At 51.9% G+C, this 10,000-nt stretch overlaps 3 non-coding genes across 3 annotated transcripts in view; all 3 read right to left on the bottom strand.

The window, feature by feature from the left end:
• The window catches only part of LOC126325308 (large subunit ribosomal RNA), a 4,222-nt gene extending 2,672 nt beyond the window's left edge, over window positions 1-1,550 (bottom strand). Inside the window, exon 1 of the ribosomal RNA XR_007560000.1 lies at window positions 1-1,550. This exon is cut by the window's left edge and continues 2,672 nt beyond it. This is a non-coding gene — a ribosomal RNA (large subunit ribosomal RNA).
• A 188-nt stretch (window positions 1,551-1,738) lies between these two features.
• Window positions 1,739-1,893, bottom strand: LOC126325304 (5.8S ribosomal RNA). The gene has a single exon (XR_007559996.1). It is a non-coding gene; the product is annotated as a 5.8S ribosomal RNA (ribosomal RNA).
• A 362-nt stretch (window positions 1,894-2,255) lies between these two features.
• LOC126325312 (small subunit ribosomal RNA) lies at window positions 2,256-4,148 on the bottom strand. Its single transcript, XR_007560003.1, has one exon. It is a non-coding gene; the product is annotated as a small subunit ribosomal RNA (ribosomal RNA).
• Window positions 4,149-10,000: the final 5,852 nt, after the last annotated feature.

Genomic DNA, 10,000 nt, shown 5'->3' with positions numbered 1-10,000 from the left:
CGCCTTTCATGGTTTCCCATGAGCGTCGATTCGGGCGCCTTAACTCGGCGTTTGGTTCATCCCACAGCGCCAGTTCTGCTTACCAAAAGTGGCCCACTTGGCACTCCGATCCGAGTCGTTTGCTCGCGGCTTCAGCATATCAAGCAAGCCGGAGATCTCACCCATTTAAAGTTTGAGAATAGGTTGAGGTCGTTTCGGCCCCAAGGCCTCTAATCATTCGCTTTACCGGATGAGACTCGTACGAGCACCAGCTATCCTGAGGGAAACTTCGGAGGGAACCAGCTACTAGATGGTTCGATTAGTCTTTCGCCCCTATACCCAGCTCCGACGATCGATTTGCACGTCAGAATCGCTACGGACCTCCATCAGGGTTTCCCCTGACTTCGTCCTGGCCAGGCATAGTTCACCATCTTTCGGGTCCCAACGTGTACGCTCTAGGTGCGCCTCACCTCGCAATGAGGACGAGACGCCCCGGGAGTGCGGAGGCCGCCGCCCCGTGAAGGGCGGGGAAGCCCCATCCTCCCTCGGCCCGCGCAAGGCGAGACCTTCACTTTCATTACGCCTTTAGGTTTCGTACAGCCCAATGACTCGCGCACATGTTAGACTCCTTGGTCCGTGTTTCAAGACGGGTCGTGAAATTGTCCAAAGCTGAAGCGCCGCTGACGGGAGCGATTATTCCGCCCGAGAGCATCCCGAGCCAACAGCGGCGCGGGTCCGGGGCCGGGCCAGGTAGGTCCGTCATCCGGGAAGAACCGCGCGCGCTTGCCGGGAGCCCGAGCGCCCAAAGGGGCGAATCGACTCCTCCAGATATACCGCCGAGCAGCCAGCCAGGACACCGGGGCTCTGCCCAACAGACGCGAACCGAGGCCCGCGGAAGGACAGGCTGCGCACCCGGGCCGTAGGCCGGCACCCAGCGGGTCGCGACGTCCTACTAGGGGAGAAGTGCGGCCCACCGCACACCGGAACGGCCCCACCCCGCGGCGAGTGGAAAGGCAACCGGACACGACCCCGCCGCGGATTGCTCCGCGCGGGCGGCCGGCCCCATCTGCCGAGGGCGGGGGCCAGTGGCCGGATGGGCGTGAATCTCACCCGTTCGACCTTTCGGACTTCTCACGTTTACCCCAGAACGGTTTCACGTACTTTTGAACTCTCTCTTCAAAGTTATTTTCAACTTTCCCTCACGGTACTTGTTCGCTATCGGTCTCGTGGTCATATTTAGTCTCAGATGGAGTTTACCACCCACTTGGAGCTGCACTCTCAAGCAACCCGACTCGAAGGAGAGGTCCCGCCGACGCTCGCACCGGCCGCTACGGGCCTGGCACCCTCTACGGGCCGTGGCCTCATTCAAGTTGGACTTGGGCTCGGCGCGAGGCGTCGGGGTAGTGGACCCTCCCAAACACCACATGCCACGACAGGCGGCAGCCTGCGGGGTTCGGTGCTGGACTCTTCCCTGTTCGCTCGCCGCTACTGGGGGAATCCTTGTTAGTTTCTTTTCCTCCGCTTAGTAATATGCTTAAATTCAGCGGGTAGTCTCGCCTGCTCTGAGGTCGTTGTACGAGGTGTCGCACGCCACACCGCCAGCCGGCTGTGCACGCTACCGAGAAAGTACCGGTATGCGAACCGCCAGGCGACGGGCGCGCATCGCACGTTTAAGGAGACGCGGCCGGCCACACAGGCGACCACGACACTCCCACGTCTCCGAAGCGGGACAAACGCCGCGCGCTTCAGTATACGTAGCCGACCCTCAGCCAGACGTGGCCCGGGAACGGAATCCATGGACCGCAATGTGCGTTCGAAACGTCGATGTTCATGTGTCCTGCAGTTCACATGTCGACGCGCAATTTGCTGCGTTCTTCATCGACCCACGAGCCGAGTGATCCACCGTCCTGGGTGATCTTTTCCTTTTCAGTCTCCCACTGTCTCTTTCAAGACAGTAGCATTTGCGGGACTGAGGCGTCTGACGGCCCCTGTTCCACTATTTTTTTTGTGTCCAACGGCCTCACAGCCGATGGGCGTCGTACGGCTCCACACCGGAGCGGACAGGCACTCGGGCGAACGTCATTCAAAACCGGCGCCAGGCGCCAGGTACCGCAGGCCAGCCGCTCCAGAGCTTCAGCGCTCGTACCACACAACAACAACACTTCCGCTAGTTTTGAGAGGCACGCGTGGTTCCGCACGCGGCGCACGGCCACTGCCGTACAGGTAGCGTGTTGCGCGACACGACACGCACATCGAAAGACATGCAGTCTAGTCGGTAATGATCCTTCCGCAGGTTCACCTACGGAAACCTTGTTACGACTTTTACTTCCTCTAAATGATCAAGTTTGGTCATCTTTCCGGTAGCATCGGCAACGACAGAGTCGATGCCGCGTACCAGTCCGAAGACCTCACTAAATCATTCAATCGGTAGTAGCGACGGGCGGTGTGTACAAAGGGCAGGGACGTAATCAACGCGAGCTTATGACTCGCGCTTACTGGGAATTCCTCGTTCATGGGGAACAATTGCAAGCCCCAATCCCTAGCACGAAGGAGGTTCAGCGGGTTACCCCGACCTTTCGGCCTAGGAAGACACGCTGATTCCTTCAGTGTAGCGCGCGTGCGGCCCAGAACATCTAAGGGCATCACAGACCTGTTATTGCTCAATCTCGTGCGGCTAGAAGCCGCCTGTCCCTCTAAGAAGAAAAGTAATCGCTGACAGCACGAAGGATGTCACGCGACTAGTTAGCAGGCTAGAGTCTCGTTCGTTATCGGAATTAACCAGACAAATCGCTCCACCAACTAAGAACGGCCATGCACCACCACCCACCGAATCAAGAAAGAGCTATCAATCTGTCAATCCTTCCGGTGTCCGGGCCTGGTGAGGTTTCCCGTGTTGAGTCAAATTAAGCCGCAGGCTCCACTCCTGGTGGTGCCCTTCCGTCAATTCCTTTAAGTTTCAGCTTTGCAACCATACTTCCCCCGGAACCCAAAAGCTTTGGTTTCCCGGAGGCTGCCCGCCGAGTCATCGGAGGAACTGCGGCGGATCGCTGGCTGGCATCGTTTATGGTTAGAACTAGGGCGGTATCTGATCGCCTTCGAACCTCTAACTTTCGTTCTTGATTAATGAAAACATACTTGGCAAATGCTTTCGCTTCTGTTCGTCTTGCGACGATCCAAGAATTTCACCTCTAACGTCGCAATACGAATGCCCCCGCCTGTCCCTATTAATCATTACCTCGGGTTCCGAAAACCAACAAAATAGAACCGAGGTCCTATTCCATTATTCCATGCACACAGTATTCAGGCGGGCTTGCCTGCTTTAAGCACTCTAATTTGTTCAAAGTAAACGTGCCGGCCCACCGAGACACTCAACAAAGAGCACCCTGGTAGGATTTAAACGGGGTCCGCCTCGGGACGCGAAAGCACCCCTTCGGCTCGCCCCACCGGCAGGACGTCCCACGATACATGCCAGTTAAACACCGACGGGCGGTGAACCAACAGCGTGGGACACAAATCCAACTACGAGCTTTTTAACCGCAACAACTTTAATATACGCTATTGGAGCTGGAATTACCGCGGCTGCTGGCACCAGACTTGCCCTCCAATAGATACTCGTTAAAGGATTTAAAGTGTACTCATTCCGATTACGGGGCCTCGGATGAGTCCCGTATCGTTATTTTTCGTCACTACCTCCCCGTGCCGGGAGTGGGTAATTTGCGCGCCTGCTGCCTTCCTTGGATGTGGTAGCCGTTTCTCAGGCTCCCTCTCCGGAATCGAACCCTGATTCCCCGTTACCCGTTACAACCATGGTAGGCGCAGAACCTACCATCGACAGTTGATAAGGCAGACATTTGAAAGATGCGTCGCCGGTACGAGGACCGTGCGATCAGCCCAAAGTTATTCAGAGTCACCAAGGCAAACGGACCAGACAAGCCAATCCGATTGGTTTTGATCTAATAAAAGCGTCCCTTCCATCTCTGGTCGGGACTCTGTTTGCATGTATTAGCTCTAGAATTACCACAGTTATCCAAGTAACGTGGGTACGATCTAAGGAACCATAACTGATTTAATGAGCCATTCGCGGTTTCACCTTAATGCGGCTTGTACTGAGACATGCATGGCTTAATCTTTGAGACAAGCATATGACTACTGGCAGGATCAACCAGGGAGCTGCGTCAACTAGAGCTGAGCAGCCGGCCGCCCGGGAGTGTGTCCCGGGGGCCCGCGCGAACACGCAAGCGTCCGCTCAATTATTCTGCAAACAGGAGGAGGCCGAGCTCCCCTGCACGATACACCTCGAAACCCTCTCAGGTCCCGGCGGCGCGCAGCGCCGTCCTAGGTACTTGGTCGGTTTCGAGAGAGGCGCAATCGCCCGGAGTTAGGCGAGTAGACGGTTTTAGTGCGAACACCCTTGCTCCCAACTGAGCTTGCCGCTGCCGACAGAGGCCCGGGAGCGTGCTGTCGTGGCATTGCCGGCGGGAGACAACACGCGCCACCTATGGTGACCGGCAGCTCCAACGCCAGCGCCACACAAGGGCAAAGCCCCACTTGGGTGCAGAAGCGAACTCTCCCAGCACAGCGCACGCGCCAACACGTCCGCACAACTGCGATACAAACCACCTGCGAGAACCGCTGGGGCGACCGAGCAGCAGACGGCGTCGCGGCGCCGAGTGCCAGGCGGCGGCGCATCCTCAACGCACACAGTCCTCAATCAGACCAGCACACTGCAGATGTCCACCGCGCTTCGCACCGGGCTCGGCTGAACCAACTTTGGCCGCCAGGCGCCGCGTGCAGGGTGCGCCGCAGCGTAGCTGCGCCGCCTGCCGGGCCCGTCGGCTGGCGCTCCTGCCACTCGGCGCCCCCCACCAGCCGCCTGTTGCGCGTGCGCCCACGCAGCGCGCGGCCAACACGCCGGGCGGCCCCCCTTCACCGGCCGGGAACAGTCCCACCAAGCCACCGCCGCGTATCGCTTCATACCCACATGGGCCTAGTCACGCGTGTGGATGTGGCGGGTACCGCTGAAACAACCGGTTAATAGCTGTACCGATCGTCGCCATCACAGATTCACCTCCAGCGTGAACAACCGCTCAACAACGGATTTCCAGTTCATTTGCGTATCTTGGGCAGTAAACGTAGATGTCCACCTACATTTGCGAATTCAACAATTCTTGCATGCCAGGATGTCATGTGTCACGACACGCTACATCAGACCACATACACACTGCGACATGTGCAGAAGAGAACACGTGGAAGGTGGCCCGCGCACGTATGCGATGTACCTTCCGCGATCCACTGTCAACCGGCATCTGCGGCATGTCCCAGATATGGAACGCGGTCCACCAGGGTAGCACTTTGTGTGAGGCAATACGACAAAGTCGGAATACACGCGTCACTACATCAGACGGCTCACGCTGACCTGACCTGACCTGACTCACCGCACCACCACCCCCAGCGACCCAGGGTGACATACAATGCGTTCGTACGTTCCTCCCACACGCCTCTACGGCGTACCACAGTGCAACCTAGCTGTTATTGGGAGACGAGACAAGTAGCATCAAGCACAACATATGGAAATTGAGATTCGACACCGTTGGGCACAGCCAGCGTACGGTCACACGTATCACACTACTTCACTCTGTACGTAACGACCGATGATCGGTACAGCGTGTGGGTTACGCGTACGACATCAGCGGACAATGGACACAGACCATACCACGACGTACACTGAGGGCGTCGACATCTGAATGCAACTGAACAGCTGCGAGGCTCATTTAACACTCAAACGCCAGACCGACCAGCTTGAGAGGACAGAGACACAAAGAGGGGGACAGAGGGGGACAGAGGGGGGGGGAGGGGGGGGGTCGGCGATATAGTCCTATTGCAGTACAATTGACAGTGGATAGCAGGAATATGTGGAAAGTAAGCAACACTCGCAAGACATCTACATGAGGATAACAACGACACCAGAGATTCCGAGCAGTGAACTATGTTAGGCAAAGGGACAACGTGGGTTAGGTTAAGGGACAACGTGGGTTAGGTTAAGGGACAACGTGGGTTAGGTTAAGGGACAACGTGGGTTAGGTTAAGGGACAACGTGGGTTAGGTTAAGGGACAACGTGGGTTAGGTTAAGGGACAACGTGGGTTAGGTTAAGGGACAACGTGGGTTAGGTTAAGGGACAACGTGGGTTAGGTTAAGGGACAACGTGGGTTAGGTTAAGGGACAACGTGGGTTAGGTTAAGGGACAACGTGGGTTAGGTTAAGGGACAACGTGGGTTAGGTTAAGGGACAACGTGGGTTAGGTTAAGGGACAACGTGGGTTAGGTTAAGGGACAACGTGGGTTAGGTTAAGGGACAACGTGGGTTAGGTTAAGGGACAACGTGGGTTAGGTTAAGGGACAACGTGGGTTAGGTTAAGGGACAACGTGGGTTAGGTTAAGGGACAACGTGGGTTAGGTTAAGGGACAACGTGGGTTAGGTTAAGGGACAACGTCGGTTAGGTTAAGGGACAACGTCGGTTAGGTTAAGGGACAACGTCGGTTAGGTTAAGGGACAACGTCGGTTAGGTTAAGGGACAACGTCGGTTAGGTTAAGGGACAACGTGGGTTAGGTTAAGGGACAACGTGGGTTAGGTTAAGGGACAACGTGGGTTAGGTTAAGGGACAACGTGGGTTAGGTTAAGGGACAACGTGGGTTAGGTTAAGGGACAACGTGGGTTAGGTTAAGGGACAACGTGGGTTAGGTTAAGGGACAACGTGGGTTAGGTTAAGGGACAACTTGAGTTAGGTTAAGGGACAACTTGAGTTAGGTTAAGGGACAACTTGAGTTAGGTTAAGGGACAACTTGAGTTAGGTTAAGGGACAACTTGAGTTAGGTTAAGGGACAAATTGAGTTAGGTTAAGGGACAACTTGAGTTAGGTTAAGGGACAAATTGAGTTAGGTTAAGGGACAAATTGAGTTAGGTTAAGGGACAAATTGAGTTAGGTTAAGGGACAAATTGAGTTAGGTTAAGGGACAAATTGAGTTAGGTTAAGGGACAACTTGAGTTAGGTTAAGGGACAAATTGAGTTAGGTTAAGGGACAAATTGAGTTAGGTTAAGGGACAACTTGAGTTAGGTTAAGGGACAACTTGAGTTAGGTTAAGGGACAACTTGAGTTAGGTTAAGGGACAACTTGAGTTAGGTTAAGGGACAACTTGAGTTAGGTTAAGGGACAACTTGAGTTAGGTTAAGGGACAACTTGAGTTAGGTTAAGGGACAACTTGAGTTAGGTTAAGGGACAACTTGAGTTAGGTTAAGGGACAACTTGAGTTAGGTTAAGGGACAACTTGAGTTAGGTTAAGGGACAACTTGAGTTAGGTTAAGGGACAACTTGAGTTAGGTTAAGGGACAACTTGAGTTAGGTTAAGGGACAACTTGAGTTAGGTTAAGGGACAACTTGAGTTAGGTTAAGGGACAACTTGAGTTAGGTTAAGGGACAACTTGAGTTAGGTTAAGGGACAAATTGAGTTAGGTTAAGGGACAAATTGAGTTAGGTTAAGGGACAACTTGAGTTAGGTTAAGGGACAACTTGAGTTAGGTTAAGGGACAACTTGAGTTAGGTTAAGGGACAAATTGAGTTAGGTTAAGGGACAACTTGAGTTAGGTTAAGGGACAACTTGAGTTAGGTTAAGGGACAACTTGAGTTAGGTTAAGGGACAACTTGAGTTAGGTTAAGGGACAACTTGAGTTAGGTTAAGGGACAACTTGAGTTAGGTTAAGGGACAACTTGAGTTAGGTTAAGGGACAACTTGAGTTAGGTTAAGGGACAACTTGAGTTAGGTTAAGGGACAACTTGAGTTAGGTTAAGGGACAACTTGAGTTAGGTTAAGGGACAAATTGAGTTAGGTTAAGGGACAAATTGAGTTAGGTTAAGGGACAAATTGAGTTAGGTTAAGGGACAAATTGAGTTAGGTTAAGGGACAACTTGAGTTAGGTTAAGGGACAACGTGGGTTAGGTTAAGGGACAAATTGAGTTAGGTTAAGGGACAACTTGAGTTAGGTTAAGGGACAACTTGAGTTAGGTTAAGGGACAACTTGAGTTAGGTTAAGGGACAACTTGAGTTAGGTTAAGGGACAACTTGAGTTAGGTTAAGGGACAACTTGAGTTAGGTTAAGGGACAACTTGAGTTAGGTTAAGGGACAACTTGAGTTAGGTTAAGGGACAACTTGAGTTAGGTTAAGGGACAACTTGAGTTAGGTTAAGGGACAACTTGAGTTAGGTTAAGGGACAACTTGAGTTAGGTTAAGGGACAACTTGAGTTAGGTTAAGGGACAACTTGAGTTAGGTTAAGGGACAACTTGAGTTAGGTTAAGGGACAACTTGAGTTAGGTTAAGGGACAAATTGAGTTAGGTTAAGGGACAAATTGAGTTAGGTTAAGGGACAAATTGAGTTAGGTTAAGGGACAAATTGAGTTAGGTTAAGGGACAAATTGAGTTAGGTTAAGGGACAAATTGAGTTAGGTTAAGGGACAAATTGAGTTAGGTTAAGGGACAAATTGAGTTAGGTTAAGGGACAACTTGAGTTAGGTTAAGGGACAAATTGAGTTAGGTTAAGGGACAAATTGAGTTAGGTTAAGGGACAAATTGAGTTAGGTTAAGGGACAAATTGAGTTAGGTTAAGGGACAAATTGAGTTAGGTTAAGGGACAACTTGAGTTAGGTTAAGGGACAAATTGAGTTAGGTTAAGGGACAAATTGAGTTAGGTTAAGGGACAAATTGAGTTAGGTTAAGGGACAAATTGAGTTAGGTTAAGCGATAATCTGGTACAGCCACAGTTAGGTTAAGCGATAATCTGGTACAGCCACAGTTAGGTTAAGCGATAATCTGGTACAGCCACAGTTAGGTTAAGCGATAATCTGGTACAGCCACAGTTAGGTTAAGCGATAATCTGGTACAGCCACAGTTAGGTTAAGCGATAAACTGGTACAGCCACAGTTAGGTTAAGCGATAAACTGGTACAGCCACAGTTAGGTTAAGCGATAAACTGGTACAGCCACAGTTAGGTTAAGCGATAAACTGGTACAGCCACAGTTAGGTTAAGCGATAAACTGGTACAGCCACAGTTAGGTTAAGCGATAAACTGGTACAGCCACAGTTAGGTTAAGCGATAAACTGGTACAGCCACAGTTAGGTTAAGCGATAAACTGGTACAGCCACAGTTAGGTTAAGCGATAAACTGGTACAGCCACAGTTAGGTTAAGCGATAAACTGGTACAGCCACAGTTAGGTTAAGCGATAAACTGGTACAGCCACAGTTAGGTTAAGCGATAAACTGGTACAGCCACAGTTAGGTTAAGCGATAAACTGGTACAGCCACAGTTAGGTTAAGCGATAAACTGGTACAGCCACAGTTAGGTTAAGCGATAAACTGGTACAGCCACAGTTAGGTTAAGCGATAAACTGGTACAGCCACAGTTAGGTTAAGCGATAAACTGGTACAGCCACAGTTAGGTTAAGCGATAAACTGGTACAGCCACAGTTAGGTTAAGCGATAAAGTTGGTTAAATTTGGTATTGTGTGGGAAGGGGGCAGAGAGAGAGGGCGGGGGGGGTGGATAGTGGTGGCAGTACACGGATGCCTGAGTCACCGTCAGATACGTCACGTCGGTTCGATGCTTGTAGCAAGAGGCTGGCGGATGTGTGTCTCTCACTTCTGCAATTTTTCATGTGGTATAACACGAGGGCGGGGGATGATATTTGGTGCCCCTCTGTGTAGGATGTGTGTTGGTGGTGTTGATTTATCTGAGCAATGGTAGTTGTCGGAGGAGTGGGGTATTGTGCTTTTATAGGTGGACCTACTGCTCTGGTTATCATAGTGTCGACGGTGCAATGTGGCAGAGAGGATGCACTCGACATTGTCGCATTCCAGATGTTTACGTATTGTGTGTCTCCGTTGCAGGCCGAGAGTGGTGCATGTTCGAGTGTCTGGCTGACGTGCGATTCACGTTGTGTGCCCAGTCTTACAGCACGTATAGGGACATT

This window comes from Schistocerca gregaria, unplaced genomic scaffold (assembly GCF_023897955.1).
Source record: "Schistocerca gregaria isolate iqSchGreg1 unplaced genomic scaffold, iqSchGreg1.2 ptg000917l, whole genome shotgun sequence".
In the NCBI taxonomy this organism is placed as follows: domain Eukaryota; kingdom Metazoa; phylum Arthropoda; class Insecta; order Orthoptera; family Acrididae; genus Schistocerca; species Schistocerca gregaria.
This window is presented reverse-complemented; position numbering and strand designations above follow the sequence as displayed.